General features: G+C 37.1%; 1 long non-coding RNA gene across 1 annotated transcript in view; it reads right to left on the bottom strand.

Moving 5' to 3' along the window:
- Positions 1-11,092: 11,092 nt before the first annotated feature.
- The window catches only part of LOC132663593 (uncharacterized), a 208,184-nt gene continuing 200,759 nt past the window's right edge, over positions 11,093-18,517 (bottom strand). The window contains exons 3-4 of the long non-coding RNA XR_009603152.3: positions 12,812-12,866; positions 11,093-11,332 (exon numbers count right to left, since the gene is read on the bottom strand). This is a non-coding gene — a long non-coding RNA (uncharacterized LOC132663593). The remainder of the gene's footprint in view (positions 11,333-12,811; positions 12,867-18,517) is intronic.

Genomic DNA, 18,517 nt, shown 5'->3' with positions numbered 1-18,517 from the left:
CATTGTAGTTTTGATTTGGATTTCTATGTTTAGTGATATTAAGTACATTTTCATGTGCCTGCTGGCCATTTATATATCTTCTTTAGAAAAACTTCTACTCATGTCCTCTGCATATTTTTTAATTGAACTCCTTATTTTCTGCTATTAAGTTGTAGGAGTTCCCTCTATATTTTGGAAATTAACCTCTACGAGATATGGTTTGCAAAATTTTCTCCCATTTATGTTGTCTTTTCATTTTGTTGATTACTTATTTTCCTGAGCAGAAACTTCTTAGTTGGATGTCGTACCACATATTTATTTTTGCCTTTATTGCCTGTGTGTTTATGGTATCACATCTATAAAAACCATTGCCAGGATCAGTGTCAAGAAACTTTTTCTTGTTTTTTTTCTAGTTTTATGGTTTCAGGTTTTATGTTTAAGTCTTTAATCCATTTTGAGTTAACTTTTTGAGTGGTATAAATTAATTTTTTGAGTCCCATATCCCTCTTCTGCATGTGATTATCTAGTTTTCTAAGCACCATTTATTGAAGTTTATCCTTTCCCACTGAGTATTTTTGGCTTCCTTGCCGAATATTAGTTGACTGTGTATGTCACAGTTCCTTTCCGGGTTTTCAGTCGTGCTCCATTTGTTTTTGTGTGTTTCCATGCCAGAACCATAGTGGGCTAATACATGATTAATATAGCTTTGTAATATAATTTGAAATTGGGAAGTGTGATGCTGACAGTTTTGTTCTTCTTCAGGATTGCTTTGGTTATTTGGGGTCTTCTCTAGTTCGATACAAATTTTAGGATTTTTTTTTCTATTTCTATGAAAAAAAATGCCATTGAAATTTTGACAGGGATTTCCCTGAATCTAAAAATGGCTTTGTGTATTATGGACATTTTAACAATAGTCTTTTTTTTTTTTTTTTTTTTTTTTTTTTAATTTCAGAGAGAGGTAGTACAAGCAGGGGAGAGGGGCAGAGGGAAAGAGAGATAGAACCTTAAGCAGGCTCCAAACGCAGCACAGAGCCCAACCGAGGGCTTGATTCCATGACCCTGAGATCATGACCTGAGCCAAAATCAAAAATCAGATGCCCAGCCCACTGTGCCACCCAGGTACTCCAACAATAGTCATTTTTCTTATCCATGAATATGGGGTGTCTTTCCTGACCGGTCTCGCAGCTTATTTTTCTTGCCTATCATGTTTTCAGCAGTGTGCTGGTAAATGTTTAATAGAGGGAGAAAAACCCTGACTTGTAGCATTTGCCAATTTCCATGGTATAAATATATCTGCCATGGCCAATTTTAAGAATGACCATGTTAAACAAAGGGCTTTCAAAATTCCCAGAAATTCAGCAATAGATTGTCCATTTTGTATAGAGCACCCAGAGATCTCTGCAAAATGTAAAGCAGATCACATCATTCCCTGTTCCTTACCCTCCCTTATCTTTCTATCATTTAGGATAAAATTAAGCCCATATCTCTACCTTACAGAAGTCTCTGGTTTCTTGCCCCTCCCATTATCTCTAATCTTGTCTCAACTTATTACCTCCCTAGGGCAGGGTGCTCAAGCCCACCCTGGCCTTTCTGTTTCTGGCTTGCACCCAGCTTATGTCCATCTTACGCCTTTTCCTAGTATTTTCTCTGCTTGTGATGAATTTTCCCCATAACTTGCAGTCAGGATCCCAGTTGCCATTCTGCCTTCAGCTTAAATAACTCCTCAGAGGAGCTGCTACTGACTACCCTATCTTAACTATTCCCCTAATAAACTCTGTATTACATCATTCCAATTTTATTCTATACATAAAATTCATGCTTTCTGATATCTTCATTGTTTACTTGTCTACCATCCAATTGCCTTAGTACAATATAATTGTCATGAGTGCAGGCACCTTGCCAACTGTTCTGTTGATCTCTGAAACCTCAGTGCCTGGCACATGATAGGTATTCAGGGAATATTTACAAAATCTTTTTTAAATGAGTTATATTTGGTAGCATTAAAGTCAAAACCAACCTTATTGGTTTTTTTTTAAGGTATAAATGACATATAACAGTATATTTGTTTCAGGACTATAACGTAATGATTCAGCGTTTGGGGCACCTGGTGGGCTCAATTGATAAGAGTGTGCAATTCTTGTCTCAGGGTTGTGGGTTTGAGCACCACATTGGGGATAGAGATTACTTTAAAAAATTTTTAAATCATAAAAAAGAATTTTTATATACTGCAAAATGATTACCAGAATAAGTCTGTTTGATATCTGTCATCATACATAGTTATATATGTATTTTTTTCTTGTTTTGAAGACTTTTAAGATTTACTCCTCTAGCAACTTTCAAATATACACTACAGTATTAACAACTATAGTTCCTATGTTTTATATTACATATCCATAGCTTATTTCTTTTATACCTATTTGGTATGCGTGTTTTTTTTTATACCTTTTATATCTAAGTTTATAATCTTTTATACCTTTTACACCTAAGTTTGTACCTATTGTTTCTTTTTTTGCCCTTTCAATCCTGTTCTATGAGTTCATTCTTCACCACCCCTTAGTTAAATCTGAGGCCAGAAGCACGTTTTAAAAATCTTTTAGTCCTAAAACTTATCTTGTTTCAGTAATTAGCATATTGTACCTGTATAACATCAGAACTCTAGACTTTTACCCAACTTAAAGCTTCTTCCTTTTTCTGGGTCTCAACTACCCTAAACTGAAACCCACAGTAGAATAGTCGATATGGTCGACCTCTTTCCTCTTCCTCTCTCCACCTCGTCTTCTACTCCCTAGCTCCCGTTTTGGCTCCTTGATGGCTAGGGTGGAAAAAGAAAGAGAGAAAAGAGCAGACAAGATAAACTGGATCAAAACAATAATGATCTGGGTTTAGTGTCCTTTGTTGGGGCACCATCTGCTGGGAGGTGTAAAAAGCTAATTCCTTCTCTCCTGAGGCACTTTTTCCTTCTCTCCTGGGGCACTTTAAGTGGGCTCCTTTGCTGGGATTTTGGCTGAAGCTATTTCACAAGGACAAGACTTTGTATCTAGTTGCCACTTAAGACCCCAACAGTCCCCAGTTTTCCAACTAGCCTCCCTCATTCGGGTCTTATCTCCACCTCAAGGAGCCCTTCTTGAGTGGAATTCCTTTTACTATGAACCCAGACCTGCTTGCTTCTTCAGTGCCCATATTTGAACCTTGGGAAGTAGGCAAATTTGCCCTTCCTTTAGTCAATGAAGTTTAGTAGAAGAGAAACTTATCCCCACACATTCCTTGTTTGTTGTTGTTATTGTTGCAACTTCCAACTAGATTCTCCTTTTTAGATTTCTCCTTAGTACAAGATTTCTCCTGTACCTTGTGATCTTGTTCCTGTCTCATTTGTAGAAAACTGCTAGAGAAAATCCTACATAACCATGCAGGCTGATACTGCTACAGATGCCTTTGTGTTAACTAAATGGGAGACCTAGAACTATGTGAAAATTGTTCTGTGCCAGTTCATAGGACACGAAAGTGTTAGGATCAAGCAAACCTAAATCTGAACCCTCTTTCTACCATTTCCTGACTGTGACATCTTAAGCAACATAAGACTATGCTTTAGTTATTCTTAGTTTCCTACAGAAACTGGTTTGAAATTTTGAGATAATTTGATATTTTCTTCTCCTTCTTCTCCCTCTCCCTCTCTTTACCTCTTCCTTCTCCCACCTTCCCATCCCTTCTCGCCCTTCCTCTCCTCCTTCTCCCCCTCCCTCTTCCCCTCCCTCTCCTTCTCCTTCTCCCTTTCCCTGTCTCTCTCCCCCTCCCTCCCCTTCCCTCTCTTCCCCCTCCCCCTCCTCTTCCTTCTTTTCCTCCTTCCCCTTTTTCTTCTCCTTCTTCTTCTCCTCATCCTTCTTTCTGAGATCAGGCAACAATATTTAAGACTGTGTCTCTGACAGTTTATGTGCCAGCTGAATTACTAACCAGATGTGTTAGCCAATGTGTTTTAGGGATGTGAATGGATGAAAACACTATATTATTAGATTTTTTTTCATTTTCTTTTTATTTGTCATATCCACATAATCAGATTTTCTAGGGGCTTTTCATTTTAATGTTTTCTCAGCAAAATATTATGTATCAAATCAACTTTGTATTCTAATTCAATGATTTCTACTTTTATCAGATTCTCTTTTCTTAAGTTTACTATGTTTTTATAACTTCTTGAACTATTGTAATCACTTCTATAGTGTTTATTTTCAAATAACATAAATACTTAAAGCTATGCATTGCTCTCTCTTTACCAATTTAGTCACATTTCAAATTTTGATGTGTAGAATTTAAATTTTAATATTTTTTCTAAAAAATCCGTATTGCAAAATTTGACTTCCTTTTGCCCAATAGTTATTCAACCTTATGTTTGTTTTATTCTAAAAGATTCACTTTCGGTGTTTTATTATTTTAAAATTCTTGTTATTTCTAATTAAATTTTTTTTTAAAGATCTGTACATGTCTTGGTGGCCTGGTACATGATTACTTTTGAGATGTTTATAGAATCTTGAAAACAATATGTAGTCTTGCTATGTAACTGTGTGTGTGTGTGTGTGTGTGTGTAGATATAAAAACATTCAATTTTTTAACTCCAGTGAAATCTCCTACACTATTATGCTAGAATCAATTACTCTTTGTATTTGTAGGATATCAAATACTCTTTGTATATTTTTTGCTTTGAAACTATTATTTTTTAAGTTTATTAATTTTTAGAGAGAAAGCAGGGGAGAGGCAGAAAGAGAGAGGGAGAGAGAGAGAGGGAGAGAGAGAATCCAAAGCACAGTCTCCATAGCCAGCATGTAGCCCAATGCAGGGCTCAAACTCATGAACCATGAGATCTTGACCTGAGCTGAAATCAAGAGTCAAACATTTAATCAACTGAGCCACCCAGGAACCCTATTTTATAATTATTTTTGTAAAACATTTTTAAAAACTTTCCTTTAAAATATATTATCACATTTTCCTGTTTATTTATTTATTTATTTTATTTATTTCCTTTTTTAAGGATTCTCTATACCCAACGTGGGGCTTGAACTCACAACCTTAAGATCAAAAGTCACATGCTCTACTGACTGGGCCAGCCAGGTACCCTACCCTACTCTACCCTACCCCACCCCCTGCCACCCCATCCCACCTCTCCCCTCCCCTCTCCTCTCTTTTAATATATTCTGCCTCCATTTGTCTTTAGTGATTTCAAAGTTATAAATCATAATATATTTTGTAGTTACTTTTAAGGTTTTCAAAATATAATCTTATCCTATATGAAACTAATTAACAAAATAAAAAATGAGTATTCCCTATAAGAAATGAGGAATGGGCCAATTTTTACTTTTGTCTATAAACTTTTCCATTTCATGATCTGTATTAAAATAAATAAAATACAGAGTTAGAATCAAATCATAATTTAAAATTATTTTTCCATACATATGTGTTCTCTTCAGACAAATTTTGAAATTAAAACCATATTTACAATGTTTAGGGGTTTTTTTCAATGTTTAGTTTTCATTCTACTTTCATTGGTTTTACTCATTACCAGACAAATTTTTATGCCAACACCTTTGTCTTCCTAAATTCTCAATGTTGATTTTTCTCTTAGTCAACTGTCTTTAAACAATAGTCTATAAAAAGTGAAAAGAAAAAAATGATATGAATAAAACAGGTAAGAGGTATAGAGATAAACGTTATCTTCTCCAAAATGATGACACACTATAGACCAGTTAACTTACACCTTCAACAGAAACACCCAATGTACGGTTTTCCATCCTAACTCAAAAACCGGTCCTTGAGTCCTAGAATTTATGTAAAACAATATTAATATTCTTATAAGGGGTTTACTCAAACTAAATCCATCTTCTCTGTAATTTTTCTTCCTTTTTTTTTTTTTTGGCAGGCTACCTTGGGTAGCCTATTATCCAGTTTTGCAAAGTGGTAGATTTTCTCTCTACTTGGGGTATTCTTTACAAAATCATTATAGGTTGGAATATTTTCATTCATTCACTTATTTACTCATTCAATGACAAATATTTATTGAATCCTTACTGTGATACAAGAACTAGGAATGTAACAGTGAATGAAGCTTGCTCCTTCTCTCAAAATGTTTGTTTGTCATAACATTCTCAGTGACAGAAAATTTCACAACCTCCTGAATAAGTTTATTTTATGAATTTATTCAAAAAAGTTTCCTGAGTATGTACTAGGTCAGGACTGTGATAAATGCTATGGGAAATACAAAATCAATTCATCATGGACATGGCTCTTAGATGACTGTAGTTTATATGGAAATTGGAGAGTGGTAGCTAAGAAGCATTAGATAATCTCAGTTCAATCTCTAACAGAGAAGTTGACAAGAAAAAAAAAAACACAACAGTAGTTTTAGCTTTTTTTTTTTTTTAAACCCTATCTCCTATATGCCAGGCTATTAAAAAAAAAACCCTCTTTACTTGTGTTTTATATTTAATATTAAGATTCTGTGACTTAGATTATGTATATCCCTATTCAGTAAATAAGGGAACAAAAGCTAAAAAGGTAAGTCATATGTTCCACTCTACACCATAAGTGGCTAAAATTTTCTTCAAATTGGGTTATTTGCTCACAAGTCCATGTTCTCTCTAATACACCATGCTGTACAAAAACTATTTGAAATATTTTTTTTATCTTCCCTTTATAAGAAAAAAATAAATCTTTCTGCTTAAGAGCTCTCTAGAACTAACTGGGCTGAAAATTCACAATGGAACCAAAAAACTATATAGAAACAGAATTTATATATGAGCTACTGATGGGACTATACTTGAACAGAAAGGCTGGAAGAAAGGAAAACAAATATCACCAAGAAAACAGTTCAGAAATGAGAGAGATCTTTAGGGCTTTCTCTAGTGTGTGTACACTCTGATGAGCATCCAGACTTGAGTACTTGAAACTCAACCAAAGTCCCGAAGTTCTCTGAAGTTCAACCACTACTAATGATTAGTCGGGCTAATAAATATAAGGTCTTGGTTATCACACCCCCACTATGTGTGGAAGAAAAAAAATCAGTAATATCAGCTTCATATTAAATGAAAGCCCTTTGCCTCTCAAACAACTTCAGGGCGAATGTGTTTATGAACTGAAAGTACGATGAATTCAGTTCTGGTCAAGGGGTCATCAGACTTTAAATATTCCAGAAACACCACACTGTTTATCACTACCTACTAAATACATTCTATCTAGCATATCAGTAGCAAACAATCCAACAACCCTTCATGTAGGAATAGGTCAGAACTTGTGTTAACATTGGTTAGATTGCTTAGTTGCTGAATTTCACACAGGCACATTTGAGTTCACCAAACAACATTACTGAGCACCTAATATATGCTAAACTCTGTGCTGGTACTGTGAGCGACACCATAATATAACCTTTAAGGGCTTATAATACAATTGGGAAGAACAGTATAAATATCAAAATTCCGGAATTTTCTATAATAGGTATAAATTCAAGCATTTTGCCCTATTGATGACCAATAGATCCTCATTTTGAATATATGAGAATTTGAGAATATATGAGTGATAGATACACAGATATATAAAATTATATATATGGAAACATATACATGTATATGTATGTATTGTTATGTATATGAATATGAATACAAACTAAGTATTCAAACTGCACAATGTATGATAAACCGCAAATGGCCCTAGCTGTTCAATCCCTTCTGAATCTATCTAGTTCCTCCATCTTGATTACCAGAATTCAGCCCTGACCATTGCCATTTCCTCCATCTGGATTACCAAAATTCAGCTGTATTGCCGATTATCTTACCTATTGCACTAATAGACATCTTTCTTATCTCCTCACTCTTAAAGCACCTCAAAAGACTGTTTTTTCACTTAGAAGAAAGATCTTCTAAGAATAACCACTTTTGCTGAGAAGCTGCCCCTTTATCTTTAGGATATTTTACAAACCCATCCAAGAGTCCTGCCACTGCTTACTCTTCAGCCTTACCTGGCAGGGATCCACCATTCCCAGGGTACATTCCAGTCCTTCTGAGCCCTACAGGTCTTTCACCACTCTGCTTTCTGACACATCTTAGTACATGCTGCTCCTTCTTACAGGAACTGCCACCCTTCCCTCCCCTAGCCCCAATGTGCATTTTTTAGATAACACATTTTCTAGATAACTTCCACTCATCCTTCAGATCTCATTATGAACATCACTTACTCAAGCATGTTTTCTCTGTTTTCTACATTACATTAAACCACCTGAAGTATCCTTCCATAATACACCTCCCCCTACCAAAACCACCACCATATTCTTTTTAATTAGGCCCCATGCCCAACGTGAGGCTTGAATTCACAATCCTGAGATCAAGAGTCGCATGCTCTACTGACTGAGCCAGCCAGGCACCCCAACCATATTTTATTTTTATTATTTCTTAATACTACTAATTATTTCAAGCTCCATCATGCTTGAAAACCAGCCATGAACACAGAGCCATAACAAACTTATAACTATATCATGCAATTTAGGGTGGCCAGGCAAGATTTTACAAAATATAATAATGTGTTTAAGGAAGACTGTTTCTCTTATAAGAGAACTGTGTGTGAACATGACGAGTGTAAGCCCCTCTTTCCAGGTTATTAGCAGGAAGATGTGGGGCAAGGAGCTAGGAGGGGGAGCACTGAATGAGTGAATGACTAAATGCACGATGCTCTGGGTACAAAAGTATGACCTGGAAAATGGCAGGGAGTCCACGGCCACGGTGAAATATTCTGAGGAGTAACAGGTGCATTGCAGGAAAGAAGCCCAAACATCTTTCCCCTCTGCCCTCTTGGTTGGTACCTCACCAACTGGAATATGCCTGTATCCCCCATCCGGTCATCTCCTCACTACTCATCTATATGCACAGAACATCTAGCCAAACCCTTGACTATTCACCTGAAGAAACTTACACGTGGTTTGTACCTAATTTGTCCTGGGATTGCAGCAGCTGGCACACTTGGCTGAAGTCTCATGGAAATGGTTTTTACTCTGGGAATTTCATTGACTGAATTTCATTGGCTGTGATATCACCATTGCTCAAAGTGGAAAAGAAATGGAATAACTGTTCAGGGAGCTGAGAACGGGTAGACACCAACATTCAAAACTAAAGTTTCCTTCTAAATACTTAGTTATGTCTTGAAGGAACAAATTATGTATGAATTATTTTTTTCCATTAATGAGACAGAAATTGACCCAAGACATTAAGTACTTAAGGGTTAAGTGAAGGACTTGTTATTGAACTAAGCTCTCTTGATTATGAAAATCTATGTAACTTTAGGCCTTTAAGTGCAAACAAAGAAAACAGTGCTTCTACAGTATTCATACAGTATGTCTGTTTGCAGATGCTAAAGTGAATTTGACATAATGGTAAGTAGTTCAAACAATCTATATTGCTGGGGGCTCTTTCTCACAGGAGATTGATTTTCCAGCACCATAAGCAGCAAGCCCAGAAACACCTTCCCCCTTTGTTGATCATCCTGTGGGCCTGGGATGTTGTATTTCACACTGTCTGATGACATTAAGCAAACTTTCAGACATTCAGCTGGAAAAGTTAATGAATTGTTTTGCTCTTCCTTATAACAAGGAAGCCACCTTGCTAAATAAGTAATCACTAAGAAAAGTTTGTTTTGGGTAACCAAGAGAAAGAGAATAATGAAGATATAACATCAATAAAAATCCACTCAGGAAGATAGCACCTCACAACAAGAATTTGTGTAGAGAGCCTATAGCACTGGGGACCAGTTCCCAAAAAGCTGGAAGGCCTGGAAAGCCTTATGGTAGGTAAGTGTCAGAACCGCTACAGAAGAAACCCCTCATCACCCCTGAGTGATGAAGAGACAAATGGAGATGTGGTTACCTGAGCAGATGAGTTGAGGCTGCTTGGTGGGTCCTAGAACCACAACAAGAGCTACCCACTGGGAGCTGTGACCACAGAGGGGGTGACAGCCACCTTGAGCAGAGTGAGGGAGGTATAATACCCTAGCTCCTCCCTTCCTCTAACCTCCCTACTCTCTGTCTCACATTAGCTGATCTCAGATGGAAGCCAGTGGACCACAGAGGCTGGGAAATCTGGTTAGCGTGGGCCAGCCCATATTATACAGACCAGAGTGGAGAAACGGTGATCCTGGAGCTGGGAGATATTTATCTGGTTTATATTAGCATGAATTTGGGAAAACCATATTCCACCCCACAAGATGTTTGTATAATAAACTTTATATCCAATTATAGCATAATGAGTTTTGTCCTCTGAAGAATTTTAGGGGAAGAAAGGAGATATATTTTTGGAGGCAAGGGCCTTTAATGTATAAACCTACCTCCTTACCCAATTCCTAGGATGAAATTCCAGACCACTTACTGACTTGGAATTTTGTATTCTCAACTCACATTATAACCATATCATATGCATCCACTACATTTTTATTCTCTACGTTAAATGTACAAGATAAATAAAAATGCAAAAGAATATTCAAAAGAAAAAATGTTTTCTTGAAGATCAACTTTTTTATAATCTTGAAAACTTCAAAAAATTTGCTGTCAGGGTGTGAAGAACTTTGGTGGAAGCAAGCAATTTGCTGAAAGCTGTGGCAGGCTTTTCTAATGAACTATGAATTTACTTCAAATAAAATAAAAGGAAGGGAAAACCAAAAAGGAGGAGGAATTTAAATAATAAATTCAGTGATTTTGCATGATATCCCCATGTTTTGGGCAACCATAAGTTGTCTTCTATAAGTTAAAAGAGATTTTGCTTTTAAATGAACACCATCCTGGGCAAAGAATAGCACACATCAGATAGCCTTATTTTCATGACAGAAGTGTTAGCCTGAGTTATTGGCATCTATACAGCTTTGGGGTTCTCAACATGTTTCATATATACATCCGATCACCCAAGTGAATGACTCCTTCTAATACAGAATGTTCTGCAAACATTTCCAAAAGTGAGAACTGGTGAAGGAGCTCACATGTGTGGAGATAAAGGTATTAGTCATTGTTAACAGTGTCCCACTCTACAAGGAATATAATGTACTCACTTGGCCATATAAGATACATAAATATAATACCATATAAGAAATCTCACCATATGGTTACTCTATATTTGGACCAACCAAAAGGAGTTTCAAAACTTTTCCTCTTCCATCTTTCCTTTCCTTTTCTTCCTTCCTTCCTTCCTTCCTTCCTTCCTTCCTTCCTTCCTTCCATTCTAGACTCCTTCCTTCCCCTTTCTTCTTTGTTCTTCCCTTTCCTTGTCTTTTCTTTTTTCTTCCTCCTTCCTTTCTTTCTCCCATTTTCCTTCCTCCATCTTTTTCATTTATTCTTGTCCTTCTTCTAAAACACATAAAAATGAATTCATAAATCCATAATATCATAGTTAATAATATATATTTTTCAAGAACAATATATTGAAATAGGTGAATGAAGCATTAAAAGGGACATTGAGAGTAAGAGAAAAGTAATAAATATACAAATTGCATGTTGCAAAATGTCATTTGTTTGCCAGAAGATGATCATGCATTTGACTCTGGATTTTCTAGATAACTGTACAAAGAAGGAATCAAAACCAGTTCTGAACAAACAAGAAAACACAGAAATATCTCCCATTGATTCTTATAAGAAGAATCTTGAGTTGTGTCATAAACAGATTACTCTTACGACAAATAGAGTGACAAGTCTCACTAAATTGTTTGTGATGACATTCGTAATCTGAACCAGTGGGATAATGCCAAAGATTTATTCTGAAAAGAGCAATTCTATAGGGTTATTTAAATTCATTAGGAGTATCTGCCTTAACTTCAGCAGAACAAATTCTTTCCCAGAACTAGATCACTACATGGTACTAGAAGCTGTTTTGTAAATAGATATTCAGTGGTAACAAAGAAAAACATGAAAGGCTGGAGACAAGGTCAGTTCTTTCGTTTCCTGTCAAATGTATTTAAGTAAGTCCTCAAAATCTGACTGTTTCATAAATACATACTAAGGATTTCAATGCTTTTGTAGACTGTTTATTTTCTTTAAGTTTATTTATTTATTTTGAGAGTGAGAGAGAGACAGAATCCCAAGCAGGCTCAGCCTGTCATGCAGAGCACAATGCAAAGCATGATCCCATGAACCATGAGAACATGACCTGAGCAGAAATCAAGAGTCAGATGCTTAACTGACTGAGCCACCCAGGTGACCCTGGTTTATTTTTAAAGAGATATAACCTGACAATTTGCAACTCAAATCTAGATCCTTTCACTAGTTTTAAATGGTTTTGCATGTCTCTCCTCATTCATTCTTAAATTCTGAAGATAAATATGTACATATTCCAGTAGGAACTGTCAGGTATACTTTGGATGTATCATCTGATTCTCATCTAAAAAATGAAATCCATCAATACAAATGAGAATCAAAATAATTAGACAAACATCAACATCTAAGTTAAGATCCACTATTTTAACTCGGTTGCAATGAAACTGCCCCCTTTCCAAGTACCAGTGACTTACTTAAGTTATACCAAGTTTCTACATAAACTTGATATTTCAGGAAAGCAAATAATATTACTAATATAAAAGTAAAACTTATAAACTATAATGTAGCACCACTATATACTAGGCATTATCCAAAAACATTTACAATGCATTAACCGCTTTAATTCTCACCACAGCCTATCAGGCAGGTATTATTATAATGCCCATTTTATAAGTAAGGAAACTGAATCATACAGTGGTTAAGTGCCCAACGTCCCATAGCAGGTAAGGGAAAAACTTGCATTCACTGAAGAATATGTGATTCTTGAGGGTGTTCCTGACCATTGTTGCTACTTACTTATAAAGCAAAAGTTGTCCAAATATTTCCATCCAGCAGAAATAGTAATATTTACCTAGGACAAAAATGCAACGGGGCAATTATAAAAATCATTTTGTAAGTATTTAAAAAAACAACCAAATTTGCATTATCCTTTTGCCAGTGATGTTATTATACTTGAGAGATTTTTCAGAAATAATTAATCCACATCTATTTTATTCTGTGAAACACAGTTACTTTTAGCCATGTATGGCTTTGCTTTACCAAAAATCATTGGACACCATTTTACGACCACTGTCATTTATTAATCTTGTCTTCAAATAATTCATGACTATTTCCAAGACTATAATCTATCTTCAAAAAAGTAAAGGTTGGGGACCACCAATAACACCCAAAATAATAGTGCCATGTTTCACGCATCATATATTTACATGGCACCTGGGGTGTGAAAAGCACCATGGATGCTGTTGGGGACACTGAAGTGAATAATGACTTCCTAAAGTCATTATGTATTGTCACCTCCTTTAATCCAAAGAGGTCATATTTTATTGGTCTCAGCAGGCCTAGATGATTATTATATATGGTGTTAGTGATATAAAAGCAATAATAGCATGGAAATAGGGTATGTGTGCTGGCGGGGGGGTGGGCAGCGGGGTTGGTACTTACTTACAGTGAAGAACAGAACAAGAATATCAGGAAGGCCTTCCCAACAAGACACTGCCAGGGATGAATTTTGAATGATGCACAGGACTTGGCCAAGCCAAGACAAGAAAGTCAGCTCACAGACTGGCATACCACGTGTGTAAAAGGCATGCAGGCCAAAAGTAGTCTGGTGATTTGCAGGAATCCTAAAGAATTAGGCCACAGGACAGAACACCGAAACAATGACAGAGAAGCAGGCTGGCCAGTCCACAGAGAGCCTCGTGTGAGAAGTTTCAGCTGCTGAACCTTGGTGAGACAACCGGCAACCCCTAAGGTGGTAGGTGGAGAAATGCCACAAAAGGGCTTCCATTCTGGAGAAATAATTCTAGTAGTAGGATGAAAAAGAAAAGAAAATGATGATGGGGGGATAAGACTGGAAAATAGGGGCAGGGGGTGTTTGGAGGCTATGGAGGCAAATCCAACCAACAATGATGAAGGTGATTCTGAAGGCACTTCAAAGAATTACCAGAATGTGTTGAGAAACAGCAGCCCTATCAACGAATGTGGAGATTGCCCCTGAAGAGTACTTCCAAGAATCTGGAACTCATTTAGAAGTGTGTGTAGGCATTTTTGCATGTGTGGCAAAGAGTGGTTTTCCAAACAATAGTCCCTGAATAGAAAATTTACTCCTTGGAATGCGCATGATACCTATTGTCACAGAGACCACTTTCTCTACACCCTTTAAGAAAGAAGCTACTTCATCCTGAGAATCCCTTTGTAAGCTCTTCTGTTTCTTAAGAAGATGCACAGAGCCCCAGAGGTTGGTAGAGTGGGATGGTCTCTTTTATCTCATCCAGATTCCACTGAGAGGCACCTGACATCTACTCCAGAGCAATGGCAAGAACTGAATTGAATTGACTTCCGCCCCACCCCACACTATTCCAGTCAAACTGCAGCGCAAGCCCGCTCTATAAACCTGCTCAGTGCTGCTCCTGATTAACATTCACATCTTTCCCAGCCTCATTATCTCGCCCAGATGTTTCGTGACTGCCCCTTTAAAGCATCTCTGTCTATATTTTATTTACATTTGTTCAGCAATATTGATGCTTAATGAATAAACGCACTAAACTGTCAGTACTGGAGACTAATTAAATCTATGTATGAGCCTGAGAAGCTGATTGAAAAATTTGCAGTAACTAAACTGGGTTTAAATAAACACTTTAGTGTAGTGCTTTAATTACACTTTAGTTTGTAATGTAATTTTTGGCTGTTTAAACTATGATTTAGGCTGAGCTAATTACAAATGATTTTCTGCTCTGTAATTAATAATAACAAAATTGTAATTAGACAGCTGCTCTGGATCAGGGAGACAGTTTGTGTGAGCTGGCTCAGGATGTTCGGTCTGGCAGAGACACAAGGAGAGCACTTGGGGATTGGGGCAGCCTGCACCTCTATGAGGTTCGTTGTGAAAGACCAAGGCCAGAGTATCTTGGTGAGTCTCTTAGTCCCAGCTGATGCCAGGGAAAAGTCTCTAATTTGTTATAGACTAAGCATCCACAGACATTCTTTGTCCGAAAACAACAGTTTTGAGGCAACACTGATGATAATCTCTGTTCCTTCCTAACTGTAGCTTTGAACTCATCCACCTTTGCTTTTCATCAGAGATTAAACCACATGATACCAGCATGTTTTCCTACACCAAGTGATCATGATAATAATGACTGTCATCTGTTAGACTTTGTTCTGGTTTTATTTGCTATATAGCAAACCATCCCAAACTTTAGATCATAAGCAAGTATCTCGTTGTGGCCAAAGATTCTATGGGTCACGAATTTGTACAGGGTGCAGTGAACATGCCTTGTCTCTGCTTCCTGATGTCTGGGGACTCAGCTGAGAAGACTGGGGGCAGGGCAGGGGTTGCAATCATTTGGAAGCATCTTCACTCAGCATCTACACCTGGCCTATTGATGGGATCAACACATCATCGAAACAGAGTAGCCTCAGGGTAGTTGGGCTTCCTACATGGTAGCTCAAGGATCTCAGGAGCGTGTTCCAGAAAACAAGGCAGAATCTGCATTGCTTCTCATGGCCTAGCTTTGAACTATCATAGCATCACATCTGCCATATACTGTATTGGTTGGAGTAGTCACAAGCCCACTCAGATACAAGGGCAAAGGGTTCTCGATGGAGAGTAGCAAGGCCACAAGGCATAGGAGATGCTACATACCCATCTTTAGAAAATGCAATCTGGCACATACTTGTATAGTTTTTGAAGCACATTTGTTACATAACTTGATATTTCAGCTATACTGATATAGTCGGGACAGTAAATAATACCTCCAATTCACAAACTGAGGCCTATGAAAATATAGAATTAACATGTGGCCTTTTAGCATGTGGCCTAGTGGGATAAGAACCCAAGTTGAGACCCTCTATATTTGTGACTGCTAACCAGAGTGATGTAAAAAGAAAGCTCTAGTTCTCAGTCTCTAAACATAGACTTCATTTTGAGTAATTTTGCTCTGCCCATTTGTCTCTTCCTAGCGCATTTTTGCTTCCAGACCTCTGTTCTTTTCCTTGCTGCCCCCGCTCCATTTTTGCCCTCCCATCGCCTTCCTCACATGTGGTATTCCATGACTGCATCAAAACATGATGCTCTTGGTCAGATGTCAACTGAGCTGACCAAAGTGAAGTGATCCTTGGCAAATTTATTCTGGGAATTGGGTGCAGTGACAGTCTTAGATATAAAACAAAGCAGAACAAAACTTCTAACCTCTCTCCCTAGCCCCTTCCCCTCCCATCTCTGTCTCCATCTGTCTGTCTGTCTCTCTCTCTCTCTCTCACACACACACACACACACACACACACACACACACACACACACACCACCTATAAGTGAGGAATGAAATTTCTCAAGCAAGAGATACAGCTTTTTGGAAGTAATGGTGCTGAGTCAATCAGGGGTTATAGAAGCCTATGCCTTCCTTGCCTAATCTCACTATTAACACACATACAATTATGATTAATTGAAGGCCATATACAATTAAGTACCAAAATGAATGGGGAAATGGCTATACAAATTCTGGTAGACAGATACCAATGAGAAAAGGAAAAAAGAGCAGGTTTGATGGAGAAGTAGGATCAGATTTGCATCTTATACTGCTTGATTTGAATATGGGAGACTACAGAGGAAAATACTTGCATGGAAAGGAAACCAACATCAGTTGAGAACAAAAAGGAGAAAGCAAGCATGTACAGTAAATATTTTAACACTATTTATAATGGCAGAAACTGAAAACAGTTCAAATGTACAACCATAACAGTACAGATGTTTAAAGGAGTAACTCTAAAAATAAATTCATGCATATCTCTTTAATATAATATTCTCTAGGTATTCCTTCCTTATTGGTGAGGAAGGAGGTCCAAACTATATTATTCATCCAAAAGAGCATAAAACAACAGGTATATGTGGTATGATTTCATTAAATAAAAGAAATATAAAAATAGATATAATTATAAATACTAGGATGCACACCCAATATCATTTTTAATACATAATATGAAATTTTATATTATATATAACATTGGCATGCATCCCAATACTGATAATATTTATACCAACTATCATAGTTATATACATAATATATACCAAATACAAATACTAGGATATATACCAAGTATAACTAATATAAATATTATATAATTAGTTCATATTTGGTATATATCTTAATATTCAGAAAATATTCCATAATATATATTTATTATACGTTAATGTATCCTAGATGGTAGATTAGGGATTAGGTTTCTGTCCTTTATATTTTCTAGGGTTTTTTAATTAGAATTTATTATTTTAATAATCAGAGGGCAGAAAGTATAACCTTTTAAAAAGTCCATTTCAGGGGCGCCTGGGTGGCTCAGTCAGTTAAGCATCTGACTTCGGCTCAGGTCCTGATCTCACGGATTGTGAGTTTGAGCCCCGCGTCAGGCTCTGTGCTGACAGCTCGGAGCCTGGAGCCTGCTTGGGATTCTATGTCTCCCTCCCTCTTTGCTCCTCCCTTGCTCACACGCTGTCTCAATCTCAAAAATAAATAAAGTTTTTTTAAAAAAAATTTTAAATAAAATAAAAAAATAAAATAAAATAAAATAAAATAAAATAAAAAGGCAGTTTCAGTGCACCTGGATGGTTCAGTTGGTAAAGTGTCTGACTTCACCTCAGGTCATGATCTCACAGTTGATGAGTTTGAGCCCCACCTCAGGCTCTGTGCTGAGAACTGAAGTCTGGACCCTGCTTCGGATTCTGTGTCTCCCTTACTCTCTGCCTTCCCCTGCTTGTGCTCTCTCTCTCTCTTAAAACTAAATACACATTAAAATGAGATGAACTAAAATTAAAAAAAAATAAATTAAATAAAATAAAAAGGTAGTTTCAATAACATAATTAGAATGGAAGAGTTTTTATATGGTACTATTTGAAGACAGTGTACAAAGTCTCATCATTTGAGTAGTCTGACATAAAAGGAAATGAGGATATGGAACCACAGCATACTCAAGCAAATATTTCATTTCCCAGTTTAAGGAGGACTATACATCTTTGGGGGGAAAAAAACTAGTTGAGGGGCTCTTGGGTGGCTCAGCTGGTTAAGCATCTGACTCTGGATTTCGGCTCAGGTCCTGATCTCACAGTTCTTGAGTAGGAGCCCTGCATTGGGCTGATAGTGCAGAGCCTGCTTGGGACTCTCTCTCCCCCTCTCTTTCTCTGCCCCTCCCCTACTCTGTCTCTCTGTCTGTCTGTCTCTGTCTCTCAAAACAGATAAACTTAAAAAAAAAAAAAAAAAAAAAAGACACCAGTTGAAACCAGGAAGGAAGGGCACTGTACAACAAGGAGATAATGGCCACGTTATGCTAGTTAATCAATTAGGAATTTACAAGGAATAGGATTGTGTATATTTGTGCAATAGTGGGCTTGGGGGAGAAAACTATGTTCGGCTTTCCAGAACTGAAAGGGCTGGATGAACAGGTATAGAAAGATTAGGGACAAAGATCAATGTGGAAGGCTACTCTAATACTTAACACCCCACTGATATAAAA

This window comes from Panthera onca, chromosome D4, assembly GCF_046562875.1.
Source record: "Panthera onca isolate mPanOnc1 chromosome D4, mPanOnc1 haplotype 2, whole genome shotgun sequence".
Classification (NCBI taxonomy): domain Eukaryota; kingdom Metazoa; phylum Chordata; class Mammalia; order Carnivora; family Felidae; genus Panthera; species Panthera onca.
Note: the sequence above shows the minus strand (reverse complement) of the source record. Positions and strands in the feature narration are given on the sequence as shown.